A 17589-nucleotide genomic window follows, 5' to 3' on the forward strand; every position below is an offset into this window, starting at 1 on the left:
AAAAAGATGAAAGAACAGCATAAACCAGAATTAGGTAAGATGATAGAACTCAAGACAGAATTCAAAATAAAAGAAAAAAGTTTCAGAAGTGAGGACTAAATTTAAAATAATACAAGAGTGGGGACTTCCCTGGTTGTCCAGTGGTTAAGAATCCACCTTGCAATGCAGGGGATGCAGGTTCGGTCCCTGGTTGGGGAACTGAGATCCCACATGCTGCAGGGCAACTAAGCCCGCACGCCGCAACTACTGAGCCCACGTGCTCTGGAGCCCACGCGCCACAACTGGAGAGCCCACGAGCCGCAAGGAAGAGCCCACGCACTGCAACAAAGAGCCCACGTGCTGCAACTAATACCCGACACCTCCAAAAATAAATAAGTTAATTAATTAAATAAATTAAATAAAATAATACGAGTGAATGAACATAATGGATAATGCCTTAAGAGAAACAAACAAGAAGAGGAAAAAATTTTTTTAAATCTAAAAGAAGATAAAAAGAATTTTAGAGAAATGGCAAACATAACAGATAGGCAAAAAAGAGTCAGGACAGCTCTGAAAAGAGTAAATACGTATAAGGGGCTTTCCTGGTGGTGCAGTGGTTAAGAACCCTCCTGCCAATGCAGGGGATATGGGTTCGATCCCTGGCCCAGGAAGATCCCACATGCCGTGGAGAAGCTAAGCCCGTGAGACACAACTACTGAGCCTGTGTGCCACAACTACTGAAGCCCACGCGCCTAGAGCCCGTGCTCGGCAACACGAGGAGCCACCGCAATGAGAAGCCCGCTTGCCGCAACTAGAGAAAGCCTGCGCACAGCAACAAAGACCCAAAGCAGCCAAAAATAAATAAATAAATACATTTTTATATATATATATATATATATATATATATATATATATATATATATATATGTATAAGAATCTGTTATACCATAAAAGTGACATTTCAAATCAGTGGGACAGATTAGTCAGTAAATTGTGATACATAAATGTTGGGGTATAAATATTTCTCTGGAAGGATCCACAGCACGGCCAAAGCAGATGTCTCTGAGGAGGGAAATGTGTGGCTGGGGAACGTGGGGAAAAGGGTCACTTTTCATTGAATACCCTTGTGTACCTTTTCTAGTGTTCTGTCATGTGAATCTATTACCTGTGAAGTTTGCCTGAGTTCAAACCCCAGTTCCCCCAATTGCTAGCTCTTAATCTTGGGCAAACTCTTCACACTCTCCAAGCCTCTTTATCTGTGAAGTAAGGTCAGTAACTTAGCCTGGTGCTGCCTGGCACAGAATAAACTCTCAAAAAATGGACATTATTAGTGAAAAAAGCCCAAATGCCCATCAGTGGATGAATGGATTTTTAAAATGTGGTGTATATGTGAAATATTATACAGCCATAAAAAGGAATGAAGTACTAACACATGCTACAACATGGACGAACTTGAAAACATTATGCTAAGTGAAAGAAGCCAGAGACAGCGGTCACATTTGTATTATTTCATGAAATGTCCAGAAAAGGCAAAAACCATAGCGACAGAAAGCAAATTAATGGTTGCCAGGACTGAAGGAAGAGGGGATGAAGAGTGCCTGCTGATGCTTAAGGGGGCTTCTTTTTGGGGTGATGAAAACGTGATGGGTTAGATGCCGGTGATGGTTGCATAGGCTTGTGGATGTACTAAATGACACTGAATTTGCAGTTTCAGAAGGTGAATTTTATGGCATGTGAATGACATCTCAAAAAAATAATTTTGAAAATGAAAATTGCCCGTTTTCCCATAGTCACTATCCACTGTCTCCATCTCTCCCTTCTCCCCACTGCATTCCTTTTCACGCCCACCCCTGCCGCTCTCTCCCATCGTCACTCCCTCGAGCTGCCCCACGAGGCCTCCCAGGGAGCCTCTGAACCCCTGGGCTCCTGCGTCCTGTGGCTGTTGGAGCTGCTGCCCAGTGCGCGTGCCCCCACCACTCTCACCCGTGAGAGTGGACGCTTCCGTCGGATTTTTTCTCATGCGTTTCAGTTGATGGTGATGTTTACAAAAGGCGGCACGTGCCCTGCTCAATGGAGGAAGCCCCTCAAGTTAATATTTAGGCGCGTGCAGAAGTTTGATCTCGTCCACCAGTAACCTCAGGATGCTGTGCTCTGAAAGCCAGGTTGGCCGCCTACGGGCATCTGCAAATACAGAGGACTTCAGAGGCATTTGGGCCTCAAGTTGAGTCCTTGTACCTCCACATGGGATGTGACCTCAGCCCTTTGCTGCACCTCTGTAAGTGAAGTGGCACAGGAATACCGGCCTTGCCCGTCGTTGCCAAGGTTAACTGAATAGTGCATTCGCTCCCCTCGTGCTTAGGTGTTGAGTACATCGTGATTTACATACCAGGCCCTATTCGTGGGCCTCCTGATGCAGCAGTTCCCTTGGCTCTGCCCCTGTCGTCAGCTGCCCCTAGGATAACTCTGAGCCCTAGCCACTTCTCTGGTAGATTTCCCTATTCCCCCACTATAATCACACCTGAATAGGGCAACTCAAACCTTTCAGAGATGTGTCGTGAACCTCTTGTTTTCTGAAATACCTATCTGGTGGTTGTGAGACTTAAGGCCAACCTCCCCGAGAGACTTTGTTTCTATTTCTCCTAGTAAACCTAGACTCATCTCCTGTCACCTTCAACTCTACTCCAATTGTGTTCTTTCAACCCAGACCTCTGACCCTGCTTTTTACTTCTGCCATTTCATCCTCACTCCTGCTTCCTTTCCTAAATCCATACATCTCTTTTGGCCTTCCTAGACCTGGGCCAAGTTCCTTCCTCTTTCCTCAGTTTTTACCCCTTTCCTTCATTCTCCCATCCAACTTTCAGGCCTTCCTTTCTCACGCCCCAGTTAGCAGCATCTCAAAATTCGAAAGGTTTATTACTCATCTATTAATGGTATTCCATTCACTTATTCAGTTCTATACCTATCTTACCTATGTATGGAAGAACCGCTGGTAGCCAAAGTGGCACCAAGAATCCTAGCAGCTGTCACCTGACGTATCCGTAGTAGTCAGCAATTTCCATTTCTTTGTCCCTCTCAGTGAAAAATTGCAGCTTCCCCGAAGAGGTGTATCTGGCAGCATTCTCCCGTTGTTGAGCCCGCCTCTTCATGGCCTCTCGCTCTGGCCTCTGCTCTTGTTCGATGGGCTTTGACATGACTGGCTCAGGCACATTGGGTTCCCTCCATGGAATTCGTTGCTTGCTGAAGTCTTGGCATAGAAGTTGGGTTTGGAGCTTGGGTGGGGACTGGCGCTTAGTCACAGCAGGGGGAACAGGCTCGCGCTGGAGAGAAGCGCCAGATGAAGTTTTGTAGGGTGCAGGCCTAGGAGCAGCAGACTGAGGGGACACGAGGCTGGGTATGGTTGGTCCAAGCCGGTTGGGTTGGGTTGGTCACAGTTGGCTGAGCTGGTTTGGCAGGACCTGGCAGAGAGGCAGGAGCTGGCTGGGATGAATTGACTGCAGCAGGTTGAGCTGAGTCAGTAGAACCAGGCTGGGCACGGTAAGCCACAGCAGGCCGATGTGAGGCCAGAGACTGTGGCCTCTGAGGAGCGGGTCGAGCTTGAGGCTTGTCCCAGGCAGAAAAAGGCAGAGGTATCAACTTGACCGTCTCAGGAGGAGGCAGCTCATACTGGAATGGAGATGGACACTCTGTTTCAGCACTGCTGTCTGGTTTCTGGGCTTCGACTTGAGTTTTCTCAGCACTCTTACCCTCACGTGGGGTATGCCGCCATGGCTGGATAGCTGGGGGTGGCTGGGGGTCTTTGGGGTTGCTTGAATTTCCCAAGACCCGACAGGAAGAGAGCCCAGTTTTCTTATCATCCTTCTTCCCCAGCGCATGAAGAACCTTCACAGACTCCAGCATGCGCACGCCAAGGGAGGTTCGAGGCTTTTGAAAGCTCAGTTTGGTGTTTCTTTCGCTTCGTCTCGGGAATAGTTGGCTTCTCTTCTGCCTTGACTTTGTTCCCTGACTGCTTGTTCTCTTCAGCCTTGTTTCTTCCTCTGGTCCTTTTGGTCTTTTCCTGCCCATGGCTCTCAGTTTTGCTGATCTTTCTGGATGCAGCTTTCTGAGGTTTGCCTTTAGAGTGCTTGGCCGTGTTCACAGGAGCCCTGTCACTGACTGCAGCGTTGCATATAACCACTTCTCCCCCTAACAGGCACTCTGGATTCTTTGGCTGGATTTTGGCCTTGGGAGCACCACTGATAGGCTCAGAGGCTTTCTGTTTGTTCTTCCTGGGTTGATCAGAGGGAACCTTTATGACACTTGGCTTTTCCTGCACCTGATTCACCTTAAAGGCTCTGGTATCTTTGGCTTTGATCCCGTTGGAACCTTGGGATTGATCAAGATCTTTCCAAGAACTAAAGAGCTGGGGAAGGTGAATATCCTCCGCCAGTGTAGTAATGTCTGCAAAACCACTGCTAGATTCGATCCCATTTTCAAGCGTTCCTAGGTCCTCACGACTCAGGCTGTTCTTTCCCAGATCAGCATTTTCAGATCCAGGCTGCTTCTCTTGGCCGAGGGGATCGGTGTAGGCCAGCGGCTGGTGAATATCAGGGATTTCTAAAGGGAGTAGTGGAGGATCTTGGTTTTCTTTTGGGATGTGTTAGGCATCCAGAATCTTTGAAAGCTTGGTTTTAATATCATCCACGTTCTTACTCTCTATTTGTCCCTGGCTTGGAGCTGGAGACAGGGCCAGGAGACGACTGGCACTCTGGGCTGGAGCTGTCACTGAAATGTCCCCAAGTTCAGGTGTTGGGTTACTCTTAAGTATCTGAATATTTCTGCTACTTCAGGGCTTGGGGAGTTCTTGAGTTTGTGTCACACAAAATGTCTGGCTTGGAGGTTGCAATCCCAGGGAATTTTTCATCACCTGGGAAGTCTCCATCACTACAAAGAAATCAAGGTAAAAGTCAGTCCCTGGTAAGTGAGATGCTCCCGCTAAACTCCAACACAGCAATCATGTACCGTTCAAGGTACATGATTGCTGTGTTGGTGTTTAGGGGCAGGATGGGCGAGGCATTTCTAGTAACTCTTCTTAAGGATCATGGACAATGCCCTATGCTACGAGATAAGCGGTGACTGTTGTAATTCTTACTGGTGATCATTTCATGTCACTGATTCTTGGCTTTCTTTGTATTTCATAGGATTGTTATAAGTCCAATACAAAATGAGTCTTATTTTTAAAAAACTGAAGTGTTTTACAAAGCCTAGCATTCTCATGTAGAGTCCTTCCAATTCTCCCCACTTTCCTGAGAGGCTAAGAACACTTCACACCATGAACTAAGAGAGGGAGTAGAGCCCTTTCTGATGAAATATAGAAACAAAGACAGAGTCTTAGCCTGCTTGCTCTGGACAGGATCTCGGACCACAAGGTCTTATATCCTGGTATAAATGAAGGAAGTGAGGACAGTTCAACTGGCACTCTCATAACAAGAGTTCTGAGACACCTTCCAAAGAGACTATAGCAGTAGATCAGGGAAGGGAGTGCTACAGTGTGGTAGTACAGGAGGAATGATCGGCTACAGCAGTGAAAAATGTGGTACCTATTGGTGTGCTCTCGGGGTTCTTGTACATGTAGCATAGATGACCTTTACAGTGTCCCTCCCACCTTCCCACCTGCATTAGGTGTACTGTTTTTTTTTTTTAATTTGTTTATTTTTTGAACTTATTTATTTTATGTATTAGTTTTTTTGGCTGCACTGGGTCTTCATTGCTGTGCACGGGCTTTCTCTAGTTGCGGCTAGCGGGGGCTACTCTTGGTTGCGGTGTGCGGGTGTCTCATTGCGGTGGCTTCTCTTGTTGCGGAGTATGGGCTCTAGGCGCGTGGGCTTCAGTAGTTGTGGCTCACGGGCTCTAGAATGCAGGCTCCGTAGCTGTGGCACATGCGCTTAGTTGCTGCACGGCATGTGGGATCTTCCCTGACTAGGCCTCGAACCCGTGTCCCCTGCCTTGGCAGGCCGATTCTTAACCACGGCGCCACCAGGGAAGCCCTAGGTGTTCTTATATAGAGTCTAAAAACAGAGAGCACTGAGCGAATGTAGTGCTTATTAAAGGCTCAGGATCTACATTCTACCTGTCTGTACACCCCTTCCCAGCTGTAGATGTGACCCCATTTTTGAATGCTGACCTCATTCTTCAACTTTCTTGCTGTTTGTGGGGCTTGCCCTTTGGCATTTTCTTAAAAGCTAAACATAAACTTACCATATGACCCAGCAATTCCAATCCTACGTATATATGCAAAAGAAATGAAAACATATGTCCACAGAAAAACTTTTACAAAAATGTTCATAGCAGCATGATTCACGTTATCCGAAAAAGAAAAAAAATGAAACAATCCAAATGTCCAACAACTGGCAACGGGATAAACAAAATGTGGTAGAGCTATACAATGGAATACTAACCAGCAATAAAAAGGAGTACTGGTACACACTATAACAAGGATGAATCTTGAAAACATCATGCTAAGAAGCTAGATGCAAAGACTAGATATTATATAATTCTATTTACGTGAAATGTGCAGAAAAGGAAAAAGGCAGATTGGAGGTTGTCTGGGGCTGGGAATGTGGATTGATTGCAAACAGGTATAAGGGACTTTTCTGGGTAACAGAAGTGTTCTAAAACTGGATTGTGGTGATGATTGCACAGCTCTGTAAATTTACTAAAAATAATTGAATTGTATACTTAAAATGGATGTATTTTATGGTATGTAAATTAAACTTCTATAAAGTGTTTTAAAAATCTCTGTAAAGATATGCAAGAACAAGTCACACTGAGTAGCTCTGGAAAAGAAAGATGGGTGCCTGGGAAACGGGAGAGGGAAGACACTTTATCAAATACTCCTTTATATATTTTTAATTTTGTACCATGTATTATCAGTTTAAGAAATGAGAATAAACAAAACAAAAACTTACAAGGAAGAGTGTGGCAATAAAGGTTTAATGGCTTTGGTGAGTTCAATAGGAGTAAAACATATGTAAGGCCATAGAAATGTTCTAGCTTACAGAAAGGAAGATGATAGATCCTCTGTCACCATCTGAAGCACAACATGCTTAGTTCAAAGGGACATGCTTAAAAACAGGATGTCAACAGATAGACCCAGAAGCTGTCAACTTAGGAAAGGGGAGTAGAAAGGATGACCTGTGAGAAATGGTTCAAAGAGTGAAGACCTGAGGGGAAATACTTCAGGGAAGGAAGTGGGGACCTGAGAGGTAGAAGATTAGGTCTCTTTTGTGCCTTCAGAGAGCAGAACTGGAAGCAGAGCCAGGAAATCTAGTACAGGCAGATTTTGGATCTTTTTAAGTTTTAAAACCTTTGCCAGCTGGAGCCTTAGACAAATGAAACAAGTTGCCAATGAGCGGCAAGTGAGTGGTGGAGCTGTTGAAGCAGAGGCTGGAGCACCCTGTGGAGCAGAGGCCGCGGGAGTGTTGACGGTCCCTTCCGAGAACGAGTCTGAGAACCTCTGGCACTTCCAGAGGACATGGTATGCACCGCTGGGTGTAAAGCACACACGTTTACATCGGATTAAATGAGGAGCCTTGGTGTGTGTGTTTCTGCTTCTAGTTTCAATCTTTCTGATTAAGTTCATTCCTGCCTATAAAACGGTAAACATTTAAAAATAGAAAATAGTCTAAAAATAAATTCTTTCTCAACAAAATGTATCTAGTTAGCCCTCTAGGATGGTGAAAATCAAAAGGACAGACGACAACAAGTGTTTTCAAGGATGTGGAGAAATGGGAACCTTCACACATTGCTGCTAGGAATGCAAAATGGTAACAATACTTTGCGTAACAGTCTGGTAGTTCCTCAAATGGTTAAATATAGAGTTAACCGTATTATCCAGAGTATATCCATTCGTCGGCATATGCCCAAAAGAAATGTAAAATACGTCCACACAAAAACTTGTACATGGATGTTCACAGCAGCTTTGTTAATAGTAGCCAAGCAGTGGAAGAAATGCAAATGTCCAGTAACTGATGAATAGATAAGTGAAATATGAGCATTCATACAGTGGAATATGATTTGGTCATAAAAAGGAATGAATACATGCTACAATGTAGATGAACTCTGAAAATATTAAGTGAAAGAAGCCAGTCACAAAAGATCACATGTTGTATGATTCCATTTACATGAAATGTCCAGAATAATGAAATCTATAGAGACAGAAAGCAGATTAGTAACCACAGCCGGGGCAGGGGCTGGGGCAGCGGTGGGAGATTGGGAGAAATGAGTGACTGCTAATGTACATAGTGTGCTTATGGTACGTGTTGAAAATGTCTTAAAATTAAATTGGGGTGATGGTTGCACAACTCGGTGAATACACTAAAACACACTTAACTGTACGCTTTAAATAGGTGACTTTTATGGTATGTTAAGGATCTCAAGAAAGCTATAACAATGTGTTTATTCATGTACGCAAACTGAAATACATGTCGATTATGAAGCCTTATTTGGAGAAAAAAGCTTCTCGGGCTCTCAGTTCTTACATCTTCTGTTACTGAATCAGGGGTACAAGAACAATGGAAGGTGACCAACAGCGTCATTTCCATTTAACAGTGGACAGTCCGAACAAAAATGTGGGCGCTGGGTATTGTACGTTTGGTGCAGCGCTACACACACTACGGCTAGCGCTAAGTGCAAACCGTCAGAACCGTGCCGTCACGCTAATTTGGCCTCCACAGATTGAATCAGTAACCACAATTCACAGGTCTGCACTGTGTGTGACAATTTGTGCTGAGGACCCACCATGGGATAGAACATAGAATTGTTGCTGAATTCATTTACAGATGCTGTCGGTAAACCACAACAATCCACTTTCCTTAGTCCGTGGGAGAGTCTCAGGCATTTCCTCTAATGATCTCATCATCCCTGAGCGCCTGGATGTGAATCAACCCACTCTGTTCTCTGCAACTGGGCTTACACATAAAGATTGAAGTGACTACAAGTCAACTCACATTATCAGCTACCATGATTTAAGCTTTCTGTTGCAGAGCGTCTTGAAAGGAGATACACACTGGCTGGCTTCTTCTGTTATAATTTCTATTATTGTGAGAGTAAACTCACCTGTTAATGCCTTATTACAACTGGGGAAAAAGTAACTGCCACCATCTCAGAGATGTTTCAGGCTTTTTGTAGTACTTTTTAGTTTAATTAAAATCTAGGTGAAATTCATTCCCGTGTTCATTGATCAGACAAACCATCATAGAGACCCGGGGGGGGGGGGAGAAAGCTTTTCAATTAAATAATGACTTCTTAGATGGAAACTGAACTTAGGAAAACATCTCTAATATAGGAAAAAGGCTGTATTTTCTTACATCACCGTATACAGCTATTCTTCATGTATGAAGATTGTTATTGCCGACCTGCTGCCAGCAAGGTGCCTGCCGAAAGATGCTTTTCTTTCAGAAAAATGGGTTTATGCTAATTTACTTATAACCACTAAAGTTTAGGACCAGAGATACACATTGATAAGACAGAGTCAAAATTAGAAATACAGTCGATGGCACCAAAAGACAGTCTTTTCTTGTGAAAAGTTTTTAGCTATGCACAGTTCAAACTGGCAACTGGCGTTTCAGTACCAAAACTTACTAGCTTGTCTGCCCCCAAAATAACATTTTGACGTAGATTTAATTCTGAAAGGCAAGATTAGAACTTCTAAAAGCAGGAACTAAGGTGATAACTGTCTATTAGTCACCATCAGAAAATCAGAACTGGTCAATTATTTCTGCAAGTGTGGTAGATGATAACTCTAATATATCCTCCCCCTCAAATCAAAAATGCATTGCGCCTGCAGAATGGTCCTCAGAAAATTTCTTTTCATACATGAATGAGTAAAGATTGCAGAGACATAACGAATCTGAATAATGCCAAAATTCAAAGTATGGCCATGAGACTGTAGAGTTAAAATGTAATGGAAGTACTTGTCATTAGAACCGAGGTCAAGAAACTAACAGGATGGTAAGGTTCCCAGATAGTGGCTGGGTTTGGGGTAGAAAAGAAAGAAAATCAAGAGCTAAAGTCCTCAATTAATATACAGGAAAAACTGGAAGGTTAGCAAATGATCATTAAAATCTTGTAGAGGGTGGTAGAGCTAGATGACTTAAGTCCCAAAGGATTTTCTATCAGGTTTGAAAAATTATGGTCTGGAAGTGACCCTCTCACTCTCTTTTCTTCTCTGCATTCTCTGAAATCTTTCCTCTTAGCTTTAGTATTTGTGAGGATTATGATCACCTTTTTTACATGGATGGCTCTAAAATCTTTATTCCACTCATGACATACTCATGAGGTCATACGTAGCTATGTTTTTAGATATTTTCACTTGGATGTTTTGATCTAACTTCAACTTTAATCAATAAAACTCCTTCATATTTCAGTCAGAATTAGTTTCCTCTTCCAATCTCTCCATTTTGATAAGGTGTTTGCATAGTATTTTAGTTGCTTTGGGTAGAAATTTCCAAAGAACCACGGCTATTAATTACCAAGTCCAAGTGACGAGAGTCCAGCTTAGTTTCTTCTCATAAATTAATTTATGAGTATCACTTTCTTACTTAAAAATCTCTACTGACAATTAGCTAAACATTTGGCAATAAAATTATATCTAGACACACAAAATAAATTCCATGTGGATTAAGTGTTTAAATGCATTGCCCTCCACCCTAAATAAGTATTAAAAAAAAAAAAAAAAGAATACTTTTTTATAATCTTGTGGTTGGGGACATCTTTCTTAGCATGGAAAAAAGAAAGAAGTTGAGTACACAACAATGCTATTACACTATTAATGCAATATAAATAATGCTCAAGAATTAATAAGAAAAATTCTTCAGAGAAAAATGGGCATGTAAATTATATCCTTCAGAGGATATAAGCAGCTAATTCTCAAAACAGGAAATGTAAAGAGCAATCTCTGAAACCTAATATTTAAAAAATGCAACTTAAAGCAATGAGTTTTTTCACACATTAGATTAGCAAATATTAAAAAGACTGATACTACCCATAGTTGGCAAAGGAATGAAGAAACACATCCTCTCATACTTTTGGTGGGCACATATATTTGTACAAAATTCCTGGAGGGCACATAGTTAGAGGTGGGGAGGTCTACAGATTACTGACAGTCTTTTAAATTTCTATTATTAATGATCTACTTAGGATTTAAAACTTCTTGGTCAATTCTGTTCATTTATATTTTCTTAGAAAATCACCCATCTAATTTAGGTTTTAAAATATATCAGCCTAGGGCTTCCCTGGTGGCGCAGTGGTTGAGAATCTGCCTGCCAATGCAGGGGACACGGGTTCGAGCCCTGGTCTGGGAGGATCCCACATGCCGCAGAGCAACTAGGCCCGTGAGCCACAACTACTGAGCCTGCGCGTCTGGAGCCTGTGCCCCGCAACAAGAGAGGCCGCGACAGTGAAAAGCCCGCGCACTGCGACGAAGAGTGGCCCCCGCTTGCCCCAACTAGAGAAAGCCCTCGCGTAGAAACGAAGACCCAACACAGCCAAAAAAATAAAATAAATAAATAAATAAAATCCAGCCATTCATATTTAAAAAAAAAAAAAAAAAAGGAAAAAAAAATATATATCAGCCTAAAGTTGCATACAGTAATCTTTTTTAAAAAAACACTTCTTTGACTGTGGTTATACCCTTCCATACTATTAGTGTTGATCCTTTTCCTCATGGTCAGAATAACCAGAGATTTGGTCTGTTTTTTTTTTTCAAAGAACCAGATCTTGGTTAAATCGATCAATTCTGGGGACTCATTTATAGAATGCTTATTTCAATTATTTCCTAGTTGAGTTTGTTGAACTAAAATATCATTGAAGGCTATACATTTTCCTCTCAATATAGATTTAGTCACATCCCGTAAGTTTTGGATATGTGCTTTTACTGTCATTAATGAAAAAAATTCTATAATCTCAATTTTTAGTTGTCCTATAGCCCAGAAGTTTAGAATGTTTTAACATGTTTATTTAAGGAAAAAGTTATAGTTGTTAAATTCCAACCTTATTGTACTGTGGTTAGAGAATATAAGCTTAGTTAGAAATGTTCTACTTTGCGGATTTATCAACATTTTGCCTAAATGTACAGTTAATTTTTGTAAATACTCCGTGGGCATTTGGAACAACTGTGGATGCTGTGTTTTGGGAATAAAGTTTTCTATAGATACTTTAAATCAAACTTCTTAATATTGCTATTCAAATCTTCCATATCTTTTATCTGTTATATGTCAAAATCTGATAAAAACAATGAAAATATCCCATTCTTGTACTTTTGTCACGTTGTATATTGTAATTATGTCTGGATGAACATATGAATGCACTCTGGTTGAAAGCACAGCAGTAATTTTGGAAGTGTCTGAAAGACTCTTTCTTCCCTTGGAAATTACAGAGTGGAGATAGGGTAGATTCTCAAGACAAGTAACATTTAATTAAAAATGACCCAAAAACCCTACCTTTCCATGGTATGGAAACTTGTATTTCTAATCCGGAAAAACTATAAATTATTGGCAGAAAGGTGGAAGTATAGGAATTTTCATGCATTGCAGGGAGGAATATAGACTGGAAATTAATTTGGTACTAATGTAGAAAATTAAGTATACATATAGCTTATGATCCAAGATTTCCACTTGTGGGTCTGTGCAACAAAGGTAGTCTCACAAGGTCCATAAGGCAATGTGGACAAGGATGTGCACTGCTGGTGTTTTGCCTTGTTGGGAATTGACGGCGACCTGGGTGTCCATTACAGGGAAAGTGCATAGGTAAATTGGTAGATGCACTCCATGGAGTACTATGCAGTGATCAGAAACCTGAATTAGATGTATGTATAGCAATGTGATGAATCTTAAAAATACAAGCTTAGTGAAAATAACAAAAATAATGACATACCTTTTATATAAGTTGAAAATACATGACAACACAGAATACATATTTTGTAAGAACTCTTGTAAGCCAAAAGATATTTACATAACATGGCCAGTTCCGATGGGAGGACAGGAATGAGGATGGGATCTGGGAATGAAATTTTAAAAAGAGAGGCCATGAACCTAGGAGTATACTTAACTCAACTCTTGGCAGCTGAAGTTAAAAAAAATTTTTTAACTTTATCTTGGCATAGAAACTGCGTACTAATTCTATGCTTTCGCTCTGCTTCTAGAAGGATTTGTTATGACTAGATTGGAGGTTCAAATAGGTACTTTAGGCAGAAACTAGAACACAATGAAAACTTGAGAATTCTCTCTTCCGGCTCATAACTAACGTTTTATGTTTGATCAGTCTGGCTGAGGTCACTTTTTAATTAATGTCACAAAGAAATTTTTATGGTTTCATATTAGAAAAGATGTGCTGCTTGTTTAAAAAAATACATGAAAAATTAAAAAGAAAAAATGTATAATCCCATAATCTTAAAATAATCTGCTAATATTTAATTTTGATCCAGTCATCTAAATACATGTAAATATTATATCTTGCTTTTTACCTCTTAGCATATAATGAAATTTATCCTTGGGTTCCAAGATACTGCTTTGGACTGTTGTTTCTCTCCATATATGTGTGATTGTGAAGAGTGATACGAAATTAGCCTGTTTTATAAAAATGTAAGAAACACTGGTAAACATTTAATTAAATATTACTAAAGCTCTCATTTTATTCTCTCATGGAGGTCTCTTTGTTTGGTAGTTAGTTTGTGTTGTTCATTTGCCCCACTGCTGAAAACGTGGGCAACTGGAAATAATGAGAGGTCAAAAATACAGAGAAATTATTCATCTTCAGCTTTTTCTCCGTAAACAAAAACTGATAAATATGGCTTCTTTTGTACTGACAGTAGTAAACTATCCCTTTTCTTTGATCCCAGTATACACCCAGACATTGAGAGAAAAAGATGGGAAAGGGAGGGGGGGAAAGAAAGAAAAAACAGGGAGAGAGAGAAAGAGCACAGAGACAAACACAAGCAAGAACATGAGAGAAGGAGAGGAGAAAAGGAGTAAGCAGAAGAACAAGAGAGATACACAGCAGAGACAGTGAGACAAGAGACAGCATGGGGTGGGGTGGAGGAGAGCACAAGTGCACAGAATGCGGGTGCACAGAGGCAGAGAGAAAGAACACAGAAGCAGACAGGGTGCAAAGACACTGTAATAAGAGAAAAGCATGAACTATAGAGCCTGGGGACAGCCTGCATAGACACAGCAGAGAGAGGCACAGAAAGAATGAGTCAAAGAAAGAGTAGGTGTAATCAAAGGAAGAAGGGAAGAACAAGCAGGCAGTTGCACTTATTCCCTTATATTCACTCTTAACCCCTCAAATGTACATGTCCTGGGTACACATGTTCAGGGAAAAAAAGCATTAGCATATCTAAGGAAACCTGGGTTAAAGATAAGATAGGCAGTTCAAAAAAGAAGAAATACGGTCGATCAACACACAAAAGAAACTAAAAACTCCGTGTGATTAAAGAAATGTGGATCAGGATAGATACCATATTTCTGGCCTATGTGGCAAGTATTAACAAGAATGCTGTTGGCAGGTATTGACCAAAATATTATTGCACATTACTGGTGAACAAATAATTGAATCAACATTTCAGAAGGACAATTTAGTAGTGTGGCTTAAACATTTTTAATGTGCCTACTTGGTAACCCAGAAATTCCATGTTTAGAAATGTTTCTCAAGGAAATTGAAAAATTCAGAAAGATGTAACAAGACTACCCATCGAAGTGCGGATTATGATAAAGAAAATTTCCAAAAAAACTTAAATATCTGTCATTTGGAACTAACTAACTATTATATTTATACAATGGAACCCATAAAGCTATTAACAATGACTACATAAATCTTTATTTACTGCATAGAAAGATGTCTATGATATACTAAGTGCAGAGCTTCAAAACAATATACATAGTATGATTTCATTTTTTTGGACTGTTGTTTCTCTCCATATATGAACATGATTGTGAAGACTGGTATGAAATCGGCCTGTTTTATAAAAGTGTAAGAAACACTGGTAAACATTTAATTAAACATTAAAAAAGCTCTCATTTTATGCTCTCATGGAGTTCTTCATTTGATATTTAGCTTCATTAGATTGCAGACCTAATAAAATAGATCCAAGATAGGCAGTAGGTATGAGAATCATAAAATATAAACCTGGAAGCTTATCTGTAATGTTAATCACGACTATTTCAGGATGGTGAGAATTATGGGTGATTTCCAAGGTCTTTATATTTTATATATTATCTAAACTCTTTATATTTAGTTATCTTTTTACTTTTACACTCAAAAGTAATAAAACATCTTTTTTGACAAAAGTATTTAGTAATAAAGAGAAGAGAGAGATGTAAAGTGGTAGAAGCATCAACCACAGGCAAGCCCTCCACTCCCCAGTCTATGATAAGGAGAGACATAAGCATGGTTCTAGCTGAGAGGAAGGAGCCTACAGAAAAGGAAGAAATCGAATATAAAAGAGAGAGAGAAAACAAAACTGAGAAAACAGATAATGGATTTTAGAAAATATGACAGCACAGAGACCTTAATGAACCTTTTCTTTCATAACTGAGAGACACAAACAAAAAACATCAAAAAGTAAAAGAAACAGGGCTTCTCTGGTGGCACAGTGGTTGAGAATCCACCTGCCAAGACAGGGGACATGGGTTCGAGCCCTGGTCAGGGAAGATCCCACATGCCGTGGAGCAACTAAGCCCGTGTGCCACAGCTACTGAGCCTGCGCTCTAGAGCCCACGAGCCATAACTACTGAGCCCATGTGCCACAACTACTGAAGCCCACATGCCTAGAGCCCGTGCTCCACAACAAGAGAAGCCACCACGATGAGAAGCCCGCGCACCACAACGAAGAGTAACCCCCCCTCACCACAACCAGAGAAAGCCCGTGCACAAAGACCCAACGCAGCCAAAATAACTAACTACATAAATAAACAAATTTATTTAAAAAGTAAAAAAATATTCAGAATGTAGGGAACAGACTCAACTCACACCACAAAATCCCAGAAATAATATCTAAAGAAACAACTGGGAATAAATATAAGGAGCCACCACAAAGCTCTTCCTACACAAAGGACCATAGAGCAGAAGGGTAAAAGGTGAGTCAACAATTCAAAATATCCCACTGGTATCTCAGAAAAGGGACTGAGGTGATAAGTGGCCCAGGAGAAAGATAAATGTCCCAATTGGAGACATGTTCCCTGTGAAAAAATAGCTCCTTATGTCCTTGCCAGAATGGTTTACTGTATGCCTGCTCTGGCCAGGAAGAAGTCAGAAAAAGGGATGGGAAATAACCTTTTAAGTCTAAATATCTTAGTTTTATTACTAAGATTTGCTAGAAAAAAATAAGGCCTCAGCCATATCACTGCCCACACAACAATGCTATGAAAGCAGCTGCCAGGTGACTTTACAGTAGTGTAATAGCAAAACCCCAAGGGCATGTCCTATAGAACAAGATACTTTCCTCACCTCCACACTTGATAAGGTGGCCATCAATTTATGAGTTTCACAACAATGGCAGAGAAAAATGTCACCTACTGTAGCTGTCCAGAGTCCTAGAATCAATTACTATCTTTCTGCCTTTCCCAAACTCTGAGGGGCAAAAGAAATACAAGCCATACACAATGAGCCTTCAAGTTCATGTCCTAGGAAGGGGACTCAAGCAGTATCTTGTAAATAGGTAATAAGGTCATCAAATGTGATCAAATAAATGGTTGTGATCAAATAAATGGCTTCCACAGAATGTTTTGAGACAAAGGTCATCTGAAAACAAAAGAGAAGGATTTATGAAAATATTCTATAGCATTAAAGTGGAAGAAAGGGGGCTTCCCTGGTGGCGCAGTGGTTAAGAATCCGCCTGCCAATGCAGGGGACACGGGTTCGAGCCCTGGTCTGGGAAGGTCCCATATGCCACGGAGCAAAAAAGCCAAGGTGCCACAATTACTGAGCCTGTGCTCTAGAGCCTGTGAGCCACAACTACTGAGCTCACGTGCCACAACTACTGAAGCCTGCGTGCCTAGAGCCCGTGCGCCACAACAAGAGGAGCCACGGCAATGAGAAGCTCCCGCACCACAATGAAGAGTAGCCCTCGCTCACCACAACTAGAGAAAGCCTGGGTGCAGCAATGAAGGCCCAACGCAGCCAAAAATAAATAAATAAAATAAATTTATAAAGAAACAAGTGGAAGAAAGGAAGGAAAAAAAGAAGGGAAAGAGAAAGAATTTATTTTGCCCGAAGGTTTACCCATTTTAGTCAATAAAGAATTTGTAGTCTCACTCTAGAGAAAATTGAAAAAGAACATGGACTTAATGAAATGGATCCAAGATAAGCTAGGACAATACAGGGAGACTAAAAGGTAGTTGACAAATTCACACACTTCATCCAAAAATTAATGAATGTCTGCCATGTGTTGGAAAACCAAGGACAGGTACCAAAGGAAAAGAACTGACAGAAATGAAGGGAGACATAGACAATTCAATAGTAATAGCTGGAGACTGCAATAGTACACTTTCAAAATGGGTAGAAAAACTCGACAGACCAATAAGGAAATAGAAGGCTTGAACAACACTATAATCCAACTAGACCTAAAGACATATACAT

The sequence above is a fragment of the Balaenoptera physalus genome (assembly GCF_965194825.1).
Source record: "Balaenoptera physalus genome assembly, contig: HAP1_SCAFFOLD_1508, whole genome shotgun sequence".
NCBI lineage: Eukaryota > Metazoa > Chordata > Mammalia > Artiodactyla > Balaenopteridae > Balaenoptera > Balaenoptera physalus.